The sequence below is a fragment of the Strongylocentrotus purpuratus genome, unplaced genomic scaffold (genome assembly GCF_000002235.5).
Source record: "Strongylocentrotus purpuratus isolate Spur 01 unplaced genomic scaffold, Spur_5.0 spur5_scaffold_1, whole genome shotgun sequence".
Taxonomy (NCBI): Eukaryota; Metazoa; Echinodermata; class Echinoidea; order Camarodonta; family Strongylocentrotidae; genus Strongylocentrotus; species Strongylocentrotus purpuratus.
In genome coordinates, this window is record NW_022145594.1 from 4,918,257 (window position 1) to 4,933,718 (window position 15,462).

Consider the following 15,462-nt stretch of genomic DNA (forward strand, 5'->3'; position numbering starts at 1 on the left):
CCATTAAGAGGTTCTCAGAATATCGTGATTACAAGCTAATTTTTCTTATACCTGTATGACCCTTTGATCTTTTACCTCTTGACCCTAATCAGTTCATTGGATTTGCAAGATACTTACATGTCCTGAGTTTGATGGTAATCCATACGTCGGTTCAAATGATAATGCGTTCACAAGCTTCTTTGCACACATGAGCCCCATGACCTTTGACCTCATGACCCAAAAAATCTACAGTTCATTTTCTCTGCAAGATACATAGATGACCCCATCCATGAATCTATTGAACAGTTTTTGAGAAAACATGATCACAAGCTATTTTGGCATACATAACGAGCCATGTGATCTTTGACCTTGTGACCCCATACATATCGAGTTTGGTGGGAATTCATCAATCGGTTCTTGAGATGGAAGGACTACCCGAAAAGCATGATGCCTCGAATTGGTTTGTAAAAAAAAATTAGTGTTTTCGAGAAAATTATGATTATTTTGTTTTGTCCGGTTTTTTTTCCCCTCTTTGAAATGTCAAAGTTGGGGGTGCGGCCTATGCCGTGGTGCGGCCTTATAGCCGGCAAATACGGTATTGACAATATACACTGTATAAAAAAACAAGAGGGAAACAATATGATTTTTAAATATTTTTCAAAAAGGAAAATAAAATAAACTTTTCTCCCATTTAACCCCTAACTGCCCTCACAGGATTAAAAGTTTTTATTCGCACCCTGTACATATGCACAAGGATCTTGGCCAGCAGACTCACACAGGCACCTCACAGGCACACACTGTGCGCAATCGTCAAGGCCTTGAAGCAGCACTTTTCTTGGAAGAAGAAGAAGAACCCCTCAACAATTATTGACAATACCCCCAATTAAAAAACAAATGAGAGACTGAGAGAGGGATAACAAAAAATACACCCACCTTCAAGTTTCAAGTTTTATTGTTCCACATTTTACAAAAAATATAGACATATATAGTATAAATGAAATAAAAATTATACAATACATCACATGTAGTATAAAATGAGCACGTCTCAATGATTCTTAATTGATTTAGATGAAGTAGAATGAGATATTGAAAAGCAGTGCTTGTAATATATATATATATAATATATATATATATATATATATATATATATCTGTAAAGCGCGCTTTGATCGAGACTGCCTTCGGTCCTGAAAAGCGCTATATAGGAACTAGCTATTATTATTATTATTATTACACTCCAGCAAAGCAAAGCTGCATAGAGAGTCAATGCTAATGCATATTTACTGAGAGGAAGGTATTATACACAGATATACACACACCACACATCATTTTATAAACTGCACACAATAGCACCGATTGGGCTGATCGGCAAATTTGACAATTTGAATTTTTTAATTATTCTTCTTAACATCAGTAAGTTTTTAAAAAAAAAGTATTTTACTGCTATTTAGGTGTCATCAATTGTCACTAAATTACCGATTCTGAGTGAAATTTATACAGTGGTGTTTGAAATGTTCAGAATAAATAGCACAGCTTTTAGTACTACACAGCCAGGATAGTGATGCACCTATATGTATGTTGGGTCCAATATGCAGTTCTTAACTATAATAGCGCCTAAATTTTAGGTGGCTGTCGCAAAAGGAAATCTTTCCATTTATGATGTACTAGACTCTAGATAATATTCATTAAAGAATGAAATAAACATGAATCTTAGAGTAACATATAGTCTACTCACCGATAAAATTCTTTCTGAACTAGGTCTATAGCTTGCTGTTCAAATTACCCCCAGTCACTTGTTTTATAGAGTATCGTTTGTTTTGGTTCAGCTGCAAACGCACATGTCAATCCTATGGGGCGCCAAGTGTAACACATGTGATGATTCTGTCACCAAATCAATTCCACCATTCGATTTTGTCAGAAAAGCAGACACGTAGCCAGAGTATGATGTTTTTTTTTTGTTTTTTTTTTGGGGGGGGGGGGCACATTCATGCATGTAATCGATCGAGGTAAAAAAAAAAAAGGGGTCTAAAAAAGTTCAGCCGATCTTGAAAAATGTTTGGGGGCACATGCTCCCGTGCCGCCCCCCCCCCCCCCCCCCCCCCGCGGCTACGTGCCTACAGAAAAGCAACATCACCAATTTATTTTGTCACTATTAAAAGCAATATCAATTTTATTTGTTATCATGGAAGGCAATCTTATGCCTCAGTCATACCTTTGCGTATGATGCTGCGTATTGCTGCGCTGTACGGGGGTATATCAATCCCGATATCAATACGCAGCCGTTCCCAGCAATACGCGGCAAATTTGAAGGTAGCAGTCACACTATTGCGTATCTAGCTCGTAGGTAGCTCGTATATGCCACTCGTACCAAGACTGCCTACGGTTGCCTATGAATAGCTCGCTGTTGCTCATAGCAGTACGATTCAATACGCAGTTTGCTCGCCACGTTGCGTACGTAACTGGTTCTTTCCCAGAAGGAAAAACCAGTTACCACCAGTTGAAATTTCCAACTGGTTCCAGTTAACTTCAACTGGAACCAGTTAGATTCAACTGGTTCCAGTTGATTCTAACTGGTCCATGATGCACATCAAGCGGATATTTGGTGCGACTGCATTTCATTTAACTGAAACCAGTCCTTATAATGACCAGTTACACCAGTTGATAACTGGCCTGTTTGCATACTTCCAGTTGCACCAGTTGATAACTGGTCTGTGCATGGCATATTTCCAGTTGCGCCAGTTGATAACTGGTCTGTGAGCATATTTCCAGTTGCACCAGTTGATAACTGGTCTGTGGGCATAGTTGATAACTGGTCTGTTAATTCAAACTGGATCAGTTAGAATTTGACCAGTTGAATTCCAACTGGACCAGTTAAACATCTGACCAGTTGAATTCCAACTGGACCAGTTAAAAATCTGACCAGTTGAATTCCAACTGGACCAGTTAGAATGTGACCAGTTGAATTCCAACTGGACCAGTTAAAATTCAACTGGTCAAATTCTAACTGGTCCGTGTGCATTTTTCCAGTTGACACCAGCTAATTTGCATAATGGATATGGGGTACGTGCATATCTATGTTTCAATACAATTTACCTGAATTTACAGTATATTCCTTAATTACTGCTGATTTAGTTATGTGCAATTCATTTCGAAAATACTACAAATACAAATTGCCAATTATTAGGACATTTCATTACTTCGTGTAAATAACATTTAATTAAACATGAATTAGGGAAAACATTAACTATGACTTAAATAGATTCAATAAAATACAAGTATATTCAAAATATTTAGTTAACAGGTCTACCTTTTACCTATCTACCTATTACTTATGCCTTTAATTACTAATTAAGTTTTCAATTGGTAGTTGATTGGTCCAGTTAGACCAGTTAAATCTAACTGGTAACCCTGGAAATTGAAATGGGCCAGTTGAATTCTAACTGGTCTGAATGGTCCAGTTAGACCAGTTAAATCCAACTGGTAACCCTGGAAATTGAAATGGGCTAGTTGAATTCTAACTGGTCTGAATGGTCCAGTTAGACCAGTTAAATCCAACTGGTAACCCTGGAAATTGAAATGGGCTAGTTGAATTCTAACTGGTCTGAATGGTCCAGTTAGACCAGTTAAATCCAACTGGTAACCCTGGAAATTGAAATGGGCCAGTTGAATTCTAACTGGACCAGTTAGAATCTGACCAGTTGAATTCCAACTGGACCAGTTAGAATCTGACCAGTTGAATTCTAACTGGTCCAGTTGGATTTCAACTGGTCGAATTCTAACTGGTCCAGTAAGAATTCAACTGGTCTGGTTCAACTGGCCCATTTCAATTTCCAGGGTTACCAGTTGGCTTTAACTGGTTTAACTGGACCAGTTGCAACTGGTTTTTCCTTCTGGGTTGCTCGTTTGCTGCTCGCTAGCCGCTCGCACCAGGACGTCTCGTTGCGTCTCACTGCGTGTTCGCTCGCTTTAGCTCGTTAGTTGTTCGTACTGCTGCGTGCCAGCTTGCTCGGTCTGCGACGGCGGATAAATAAAAGTCATTTTGCGGGCTTCGGACGAGTCTACATCTACAAGAAAAATCAATCTGATGAAGAAAAAAAATGGCCCGGGAGCAGAGCTCTGCCTTGCAAAAGCTTAACCTTTTGGTTCATCTGGAAGAAGCAGAGGCGAATGGTGTTTATTTATTAACGTTATGTAGCGCAGCGACGGGGTTGGTGCTATACGCAACTAATCGCAGTGAGAGAGAGCGAACGGCTTACGAGCTAGACTCTCAGCGTAGCGAGCGCGAGCGGCAATTGCAACAGTTCTTGCTGCTGCGAGTGGTAGGCGAGCAACAGCGCAACAATACGCGCAATCATGCGAAAGACAACGAGCTCTGGCGAGGTAAATCGTGCAGGGAACGCAGCTATAGGCAGTGACACGCGCTCCAAAAAAAAGAGGTGCGTATGGTTGCGTATACTTGCGCTAAGCCACTCGCTGTTGTTGCTCGCATTCACTGGCTGCCACTCGTATCCGCTCGTGGGTGATTTGACCTTGCGTTTGCTTGCGATAGTTTAGAAAATGTTAAAACAAGCGAGCGGCAAACGCAGGCCTTTGCGCTAGTCTGCGTATTGAGTACTCAGTGAGCACGTTTCATTGCGCTTTATTGGGTATGACTGCCTATCTCTGCGTTCGGGCAATACGCAGCAATACGCAAGCCCAATACGCAAAGATGTGACTGAGGCATAACAGATTGATAATTTCAGACTGATGTTCAACGAAGTGTTCCGTAGATAGTCTTATGTGGAATATAATATTTTATACATTAAAAATACGAAAATTACTAACTGGTTACATAACAGATAATTTGTTCTCTGCTAGATGTATGTTACACCGTAGGCCTATCCTTGACCAATCAGATTATAAAGAAGTTTTGACAAGTTGCATTCTCGTAATAATTTAAGAATGAAACCTTTAAAAATAAAAGCGACTAGAAATCCTCGTCAAGATTATAATTAGTGACAAGAATCTGGTATTTTTAAAAAAGTGATAAGACGATCTGGTCAAAAAATAACTAATTATTTGTAGCTATAGGCCTCCTCTCTGGAAGTGCTCGGAACTAAGGCCTGGGCGAATCTAGCTTTTTGCTAGGGGGGGGGGGGGTCTGAGCATCGTCCACGAGCCGTGTATAGCGGCGAGGCGATTTTTCGTTGTTGCTATTTTGAACCCCCGTATAAGTGATGATTTCCCGGCATCTACTAACATGCGGAGCATCGACCACGACATCCTTCCCCCCCCCCCCGGCCCCCCCCCCCCCCCCCGCTCTTCTCAATATCAAGGTTAAAAAAAGGGACAGAGTTAAAAGGGAAAACACAAATCTTTCCTTATATGTTGGTCTTTGTTTTTATTCTTCTATCATTTCCTCTTTCTATCTTCATTACCTTATATTAATATTCTTTGTTTTCTTTCTATCATCTTCTCCATCCAGCGATGAAAAACCTTTCACACCGGAAAATGCGCCCTCTATTTGCTGCCTCATAATGTCATTGATAACATTATATTTCTGACAAGCTAATAAAGACACGTTCCACTTCCAGAAGAACCGTTCAATCTTCCATCTCTTAAAACGAACCTATACAGGTGAATGATGGACTATATATGAATTGCGTTTATAGAAAAGACATCAAATTCTTGTATAAAAGGCCATTTTCCCTTGGTTTATGTTGAAAAACCCAAGTGATAGAACAACAGATGGCATACCTATCTGTTGTTGTAGAGGGCGCTACACACAATAATTTTGTTGTAAGATAATGAAAAACTGAGTGTCAAATTTGAAAGAACATATTTTAAATTACAAAATCATCTTTGTTTAATCACAATACTGATCACAATACTGGCTGGTAAACTAGAACATTATGGAATTTGGGGACTAGCTGCCACTTCAGTGGTTTAAAGACTATCTTTATGAAAGATTTCAGTTCGTGAATTATGATGGAAATGGTTCATTACGACAGGTGATACGTGTGGTGTCCCTCAGGGGTCAGTGTTGGGACCTACATTATTTTTGATTTATATACATGGTTTGCCAAAGTCGACAGATTATTTCAATTTTCGACTTTTTGACGGCTGATGATTTTAACTTGTTTCATACATTTCCACATATTTAAAGTTAAATGTAATAGATGTGGATGTATTGATATGCATCTCGATAAGATGTCCACGTGGTGTAAAATGAATAAACTTACAGTAAATTTGTTTTAAAAAATAATTATTTACTTATAAGAGGGAGTAGACAACCAGTAGTAATTCAGGGAGTATTGAAAATAGTCGACACAGAAATAAATAAGGTGGATGTTGCATCATTCGTAGGAATCCATATAGATCAACACTTGACTTGGAAAGCTCATATTGAAAGAGTAAATAAGTGTATTGGGAAAAAGGTTGGAGGTACATAGAGATTAAGACAGTTTGTACCTAGAAATATTTTGTTTTTATTGTATAAACATTAATTCAACCACACATACATATGGAATTGAAGTTGGGGAAGCAATTATGAAATTGATATGGAATGTTTATTCCTAAGCCAAAAGATGGCACTCGGAGCTTTAACATTAGTTCCTTCCGGGCACATTCAAAACCAATATTCCAGGAGTTAAAGTTATTAAATTTGTATCAACTAATAAACTATCCATTGTGTTTGTGTGCATCAATTATTGAATAATAGATTGTCACAGTCCCTTATTCAGTACTGCTCTTCCGTAGAGTACAGATATGAGACAATACAAAGAGAACATAAAAAGCTAAGTATGCCTAAAGTAGGGACAACGCACGGTTCATTTTCTGTGTCATACCTAGAGGCGTATGCTTCTGGAAAGATTTACCTTTATCTCTACGAGAAAAATCTTCAGTTTCCTGTTTTCGTAGTACTGCACAAATGTTAATAGAATAACTATGGTCACCTTTTAACCAAGCTTCTTGCCTTTTAATAGACAATGAACATTTACTCTATATTTGTAGACAGTTATGATACTTTACTGTATTATTCTAATATACGGAATGTCTATTTATACAAGTTTAGGCTTCGTACACACAAACATGTACCTGTATTCAATAATTCATATATATATATATATATATATATATACACACAAATTGTTAAATGTAAAGATACTGTACTTTAAAGGTACCAGACATGATTAGCATTTCATGCTATTTTCTGGTCCCTATTATTCATTCGAGATTTTGTTAAACATACATTTTTTACTGTTATTATTGTTATATTACTGTATTCGAACGTTTGGATAATAAAAACCTCAACTCAACTTAACTCAAAATCGGTTCTGAGACGGCTGAAATATCCATAATAACCATTTCTATTCGATAATTTGAACCAGCCGTTGAAAAACGAGAAAGCGCCCTATACGTTTTATTCCAGCCTATGTCAATGTTGTATTTTTGTTGGCTTCATTTCCATGTTGGTTTAATACGCACAACCAGCCGGCCAGCGTATTGATATCATTAGTTTATTGATTAATAAACGGTCACGGTGGCGGATCCTCCCCTGGCAAAAAATACAGTTAAAAACACGTCTAATTTTACCCTTTTTGGGGGAGATGGGTCCCCTCCCCTGGCGCTCAAGGGGGGGGGGGGGGGGGATTTTTCAAATTTTCGAGGGCACCCAACAAAATTGTGCTCACTATCCCCCCCCCCCCCCCATCACACACTACCAACCCACAGTATGATTGAATTTATCAATATCTTTCGACTTCTTGTTACTACTACTTCTTCTTCTTCTACTTACCCCCAACTGCAATGTGGATGAGGGATGTCATCCAAAGAATGAGGAGAAGCTGGACGACTAAGTGAGTTTTCCCAAAATACTTTGTCATTTTCATTCCGTTCATGCAACTGGAATTAAAAAAAAGAATCTGATAATGTAAAACGATACAATAATAATGATGATATATATATATATATATATATTAGGGGGCATTTGTATAGCACATTTTCCAGAGGATACAGGCGCTGTTACTTAGTCATTCAACAAAGTAAGAAGACAAAATTGTAGAGATATGATTTCAGATGTCAAGTGAAAAATGCAGGGAGTTTATTCCATAGGCGCAGGGCAACGGGTAGAACGGTTTTGAATTCAGCCTGTTTATATAGGTGAAGATCTGCTTTAAAAAAAACCTCATAGTTTTTAGTGAAATATAGTTAATTAGAATAACAGCAGCAAATATTCATTTTATATGGAAGAAGTATCTTAAGCTCAAAAGGGGAAGTCCGGCCTGATGTTACTAGAAATATAAAGATTCGAGCAGAGATCGACCTGTTGTCATACGGTGAAAGCAGAGATGTCTAACACGTTTCTGGTGAAAGATTAAGAAAATTACAATTAAAGACTTTTATTTTTAATTATGAAGTTTTGATCGTGGAATCGATCAAACACGAATTAGCAGCTCTGTGACGTATCTTCTGAGATCCCCTTTCATTTGCTAGTTGTACTGCACAGAGGCGGCGTTCTCACAGTGTCCGCCCATCCCTCTCCCTTTTTCAAGAAAAGTGCCCCTTTAACTTTGTAAGAAGTGCCCCTTTTTACATTGGAAAAGCGCCCCTCTTCACTTTGCATAAATTCCCACCTTTGTTTTGACACTTGCCACTTTTTCTTCGACAAATTTCCATTTTCCTATGCAGTAAGTATCCAATTCCCTTCTCATAAGTGCCCTTTTTAATCTATTATAAGTACCTCTTGTCAGGTACGAGAAGTGCCCCTTTTCACTTTTGATAAGTGCTTGCTTCATTCCTAATAATTGCCCCATTAAAAATGAGAGGTTCCTCTTGTATGTCCTTTGTAACTTTGTGGGAGACTTTGATAATTATATTAGTGAAGGTTGTTGACTCTCATACGAGAGGTTGTGGGTTCGATCCTCCCTTGGTGCTTATATCCTTCGACAAGGTATTTTGCCCGCGTTCGTCCCTCAATAAATCCAGTTATTGCAGGGCCATCTGGAACCGTGCTTTTTAAAACTGACATGGCCACCAAAAGTTAACCAAAGAAATTAAGCTCCTTGTAATCAGATTGTATTTCACTCTGCATTCTAAAGTTAAATTTTCTGATATATCTGGGGGGTTTCCGTCACCTAAGCAAGAAACATTTCATGGGAAATTCGATGGAGATGATTGAGAACATAAACAAACAAGCAAACGTAGACATACGTACCCTTTCGCCCTCACACACTTGAAGATGCTTTCCTGATATGAAACAAGCCTACCCACATCTTCTCCAATACACAATGCACGACTCACTCGTGAATAGGATGCACATAGAGACAATAAGAGCCCAGATGTCAATAATCATACCAAAAAAAAACACCTGTGAGAACATCGCATTTCGAACTCGTTTTCCCTATGATTCATGAGTCAGGATTGATCAACCTTGACGTTTCATAGTTCCTCTACTATTCACTGCATTTGACTTCGATCGTGGGAATTAACTGTGAAAACCTTACAAACCTCTTTTGCTATTCAACCGCATTTGGAGAAGAGGAAGAGGGCAGCTTAAAAACAACGCTCATTTTCACTTCTAGTTCCTTTTATCTATCATTAATTTCAAAAGTGTACGTATATTACATTTGAAAAAATAGATCACAAATACTCTATAAATATTTAGAATCAAATGATACAGGAGAGAGTCTGTCACTACCTGCCGTTCCCCTTTGGAATATGACTTCAATTTAGATAAATAACATTCGGTAACTTTGTCTCAGATTCTGAAACAAAATCCTGGATTTAGATCATGCTGCAATGATAATTATAAGCCTTTAGGTGATTCAGGGACCCAAAGACTTTTAAAAGCCGATCGCCTGTCTGATTATCAAGATATTTATGATTGGAAATCGATACCAAATTTTGCGTTTTCCTAACGGTTTTCATTACACTACAGTCTATTGGGGAAAACGAGTATGGTAAAACCGGTCATTCAAAGATTTTTAATTTTTCGAGGCACTTCGATCTTGATCATTTTGAAGCGCAATTTTTTTAAGGGGTTCAATATTACACCATATCACAGACAATGATAACACGTTGGGCCGTGCATTTCAGATTTCAGATTGTTAAACGATGCCTTTAAAGGTACTATATCCCATTTGCAGGCCAAACAAATGAAAATGTTCAATTCCAACTGCATTTGAAAGATCATACTAATTTAGAACTTCCCTGAAAAAGGTGGGGCTTGAAAATGTCTTCAAGTGGGAAAATAACGACTATTAGTTGTCAAATCGACTTTAGGGCTAGAAAGCCCAAAAGTAATAGTCTTGATTTTCAGACAATTGTACCGAATGGTCATACGTTTTATGCTGCGCAAAGATCAATCAGTTTAATCTTGGCCATCACAAGAAGTGTGTTATTGATGTAGGCAAATGCTCATGTACCCTTTACAACTCTTTCTATGTATGTTATTACCAAAGAAGAAAAAAGCCAGTCAGTCACTTAATAGTGTCTGACAGTGAAGTCTAGCAAGTAAACGGGTTTAATTGCATAATTTGAATATGAGGACACTGCTAACCTTTAAATTTCACAGATAGGACATACATGACATATTCATAATTCCTGCAAAGTTCTACAGCATTTGAGGTTGGCGGCAAAAGGGACAAGTACCTTTAATAGAGAAGAGTGTCACAAACATTTCCATGATATGGATAAATCTTGTCTGGCATTGGTAATTATAGCTCAGACAATGAGGAACTTGCTATTATAGGCACCTGAAGTGGGGGGGGGGGGACGCATCCCCCCAAACAAAAATCAGCAGTAAAGGACTAAAATGGTTTGTATTTGATAACCAAAAAGGAAATAAAAAATAATAAGACCAGAATTGAATCCATAACAATTATCTTTCATTCAAAGAAAAGGAGAGTACACAGGAATTAAATTCCCTAAACACTGGCGTACTGATGTGGGGGAGGGGGCAATTACCCCCAAAATAAAATTCAAGCGTGGTTTATTTCTAATTCGATACCAGTGATTCACAAATGTTGCTGAAATAACATGATTTTTCGGTATTTTTTCTATTTTCTGTGTGTAATTTATACTTTTTAATGCGTTTGTTAAAAAAAAAAACCAAATTTACATTCAGGCAAAAAAAATGTGCTTATTTTAAGCCTACATGTCAGCTAGAGCCTGCAGAACGGCGGGCTCGGGGGCTCGAACACCCCCTCATTTTCTGTTTTAAGATTGAGAGAAAGAATGAATGAATGATCTGCCACTATCACAGATGAGGTATCAAGATATGCTCATCTGACCGTAATTAAATGAGTAAAACTCATGTCTGCCCCCCCCCCCATCTCAAACTGCTTCCGATGAGCATTAATGTCTTAATACTAAGTACAAGTAATTTTAAATGGTGGATAAACATGTAACCTTAACCCTTGTTTGGGCTTAGCGATAGCTCCATGAACTAACTAGATAAAGTTAAGGCACGTTTGAAGCACCAAATCTTAACTTCTTCGTTCTGTGAAAAGAATGTCACAATTTTGTAATTCACCAAATTCTTGTTATTTAAAACAATCAGATCCTTACTTTGACTTTAAGAATTGATTCATTTCGTTGAATAAATTTATTAAGGAATGGCGAATATTCTTGAGGAATAAAGAAGTTCAAGTTACGCGCTCCATTAATCAGTGGAGTAAGTTCAAACGAGATGAATACTGACTGACTCAAATGTCTTTAAAGTTTTATTGCTGATTTAATTCATGTTTTCCGAACTCTAGCCATCCCTTTTATAATAGTTTAAACCGATAGGAAGTATGCATTTCTTCAGTGGTCTGAAGAAATTTTGCTCCTGTTGATCAGATTGTATTTTATCCTGCATTTTTTAAGGATGTATTTTCTCCAACGTGTCTCGGGGTTTTCCTACACTTAGGCTTAATACATGTAATGGGAATTTAGATGGCGGCGATTGAGAGCATTTCGATTAAGTATCGATGTTTTATAATGCAGCACACAAACGAACAAAAACACAAACACGCACACGCACATGCACGCACAAGAAGAACATAAATGATCACGTATTTCTAAGGAATGAATAAAAAATTTGCACATGCATGAAATTATCATTGTGTCGAGTTAAAAGGTGGCTGAAAAGTTTCCCAACATCTCTCCACTGTTGTGATATCTTACCTTTACTCTGTGAAGGAATTGCAGCCTTTAAATGATGGAAACTAAGCTTCAACGCAGCTATTCATCATGACTTTATGTGGGAGAAAAGTAACCTGTACAACAAGCGCAGTTCTGCAAACGCGACCGAACTGTTCACGAATCAGGCAGCGAGGAGAGTGATGTCTAGGTGGCAATACTTTGCTTAGATATATGATTTGCACGCATGGTGCACAACATCAATTCATTTTTTTAATGAATTGCTGTTGTGCACCATGCTTAGCACATGTACTACGGCGTTCAAACAGAGGAAAATTATCGAATAAGATCACTTTTATTCGTTGTTTTGTTACAAAGAGGAAGTAAATGGAAATTCAAATATAATCATTTGATATGGCTTATCATTTTTTTCAAATAAAATGAATTTACAATTCAAGAGCAAAAAATAAACGTCCAGTGAAATAAAAAAAAAAAAACATTTAATTAAATGAAATACAATAATATACAAATACACAAAAACGTTGAATAATAAAATCAATAGTACTCGTCTTGTTTCCCTTTTGTATTTAATCCGTCTAATCTGTACTTTTCATTTACTTGTGGGTATTTCTTTTCCTTTCCCTGTTGATGTAGCCTAGGTGGCTTTGATGCTCTGTCGATCCCATGGTTGATCCTCGAAACGCATGGAATAGTCGGATCGCAGGGAAGTCCACACACACCTACAGCTTGATCGACCATGCATACGGGACCGATAGAGCAGCAAGCACGCCGTGATTAAAGTCTATTATACAACACCTACGTGGATCCTTGTCATTTGATTGGAGGATTTTTGGTCACATGATATTCAATAGATGTTCTATTGCACGGGCGTGCATTTTTTGGTTATATTCGCCGTGCATTTTTGGTTATACCTCTCTGCCGTGCTCGTATCCCTGCGTGTATCTGACACAAAGGCAATCTGAATGTTAACGAGAAGGCTTGACTCCAACTTTAATTTATATTTAATATAAGGAGTAAAGCATAATTTGTTGATTAACGTTCTATTAGATCTTCTTCGATGTTGTATAAAACGAATAATGAATGTTTTTCATTAGTTCAATAGTGCGAATATTTTCATGAGAGCAAAGATTAACATTCTATTCCATAACCATTCATTATTTATCGCGGTAGAGGTTTACGGTACACCATGTGTAAAGTCCTAGGAGGACTAAGGAAAGTGGATAGAAAATAGAAGTGAAATAGAAAGGCGAGAAAGTGGAGGTTGGAAGAAAGAGTATCTTTCGGAAGTGAGTATAGTCCTGAAACGGACTGTAAACCAGAAAGTTGTAGATAGGATGAGAGGTTTGAGTAGAAGACTTCATTATTTGTATACTATTGATATTATTATTCGATGTTTTTTCTATGTGTATGCTATTGTATTTCACTTGATTAAATATTAATGTTTTTTGTATCAATGGAAGTTTATTGTTTGCTCCTGAATTGTACATTCAATTTTTTTCACTCTTCTTTCCATTTATTTTCTGTTTTCAAATGCTTCCTTTTTTGTGACATTACAACGAAAAAAAGTTACCTTCTACGATAAGTTTCCTCTGTTTCAACACCGTATATGGGCTAAAATGTTTTGATCGTGTGCACCATGCATGCAAAATTAAATCATATATCTAAGCAAAGCATTGTCACCTAGACATCACTCTCCTCGCCGCCTGATTCGAGCACAGTTCGGTCGCGTTTGCAGAACTGCGCTTGCTGTACAGATGACTATCTGCCATATAAAATCATGATGACGATGAATAGCTGCGTTGAAGCTTAGTTTCCATCATTTAAAAGCTGCATTTCCTTCACAAAGTAAAGGTAAGATATCACAACAATGGAGGAATGTTGGGAACCTTTTCAGCCATTTAACTCACCCCAGTGATAGGTTCATGCGTATGCTAAATGTTGGTTTATCCCATAGGAATACATGCTCATTTTTTCCGCAAGGGGGCTGAGTCCTTTTGCTAAAACATCAACCATCCTGTTTCTATTTTTTTTGCGAACGAACAGAGCGAGCAAATATATAAGATTTGTTTACTATGGTGATGGTAAATAATATTTCGTCAAACAGATACACTAGACAGGATACAAGAATCTTACATTCGAGCATTTCGCTACCCGAATATGACGATATTTAGGCAATTAACCATTTTCAAAGTACTGGAATACTTCAGATTTGATTTCACTTATCAGCGGAAGTTTGACGATAGCGGGATAGGAGGCGAATCGGTATTTGTCAAAAATACTGACAGATTATTGTGTCGACCCTATATTATTCGAAAAGTGTTTGAAAGTCAATGAGAGTCTAAATCTGAAAAAATTTAAGCAAAGTTAAAGAAAAAAGAAAAACTCTATTTCACGAATAGTCGACGAATTGAAAGAACAGTCAGCGACATTTCGCCGACTTTGGCAAATGTAAAGCGACCATTACCCCGCTCGGTGAATAGTTAACAAAAAACTTAGGAACAGCCTTTGAAGGTCTGCGTGTGCATAGTCCAGGAATAATATCCTCGTGAGATCACTCCCCATTATTGGAGCCTACCCTAATAATTTGTTTTTTTTAAGAACACTCTACCATCCAGCCTGCAGAAGTCACTCTTTTTGCAAACATTTTGAACATTTTGAATGTGTTTATCTAGCTAATCTCCTTTCTTGTATTTACGTCTTGTATTTGACGTTGGTACCTTCTGGTAGAAGAAGTTACTATTATTCAATGTCAGTTACCTTGTTGAAGAGGAAACCATGTTTTTTTTTAAATATCTTTAACAGTTGTTGTTGTTGGTTGTATTTATGGCGTTCAGTCTGATTTGACTATTTACGCTTAGTCTAGTTCTTTAAATCGTGTCAAAGTAGTCGAGTCGTAATATAATTCCTAGCTTGAAAAGTATGTGCGCCTGTGCTTCGCTGGTCGGATGTATCATCCCGGACAACCCCATACAGTATACGTACGTACATTTAACATTTTCATGTAGGGCCTATAATTATGTACTCCTTTCTAATACTCCTCAGGAGGGTTTTCTCAGGCGGTTTGTAAATGAGATGTATGTTGCTTACTATTAATACAATTCTAGTGCACTGATATATTAAGTCTGTTTGGTGTCATTGCAAAAGAGAAAACGATGTTAGTATAGAAGGCTCAAAGGAATGGAGACAATAATTAGTATTTTAAATGAACCTATCCTCCGATGCCTTACTCTCTTCTCAGTTTCTACTATCACCTGTCCTTACGTGTAATGCAATGGGCGTTCCGACATAAGCATTTACTTTCTGGGTTTTTCGACTCCTTATGCTTTTGAATTTATTTACCCGATTCCTGTAGATTGTT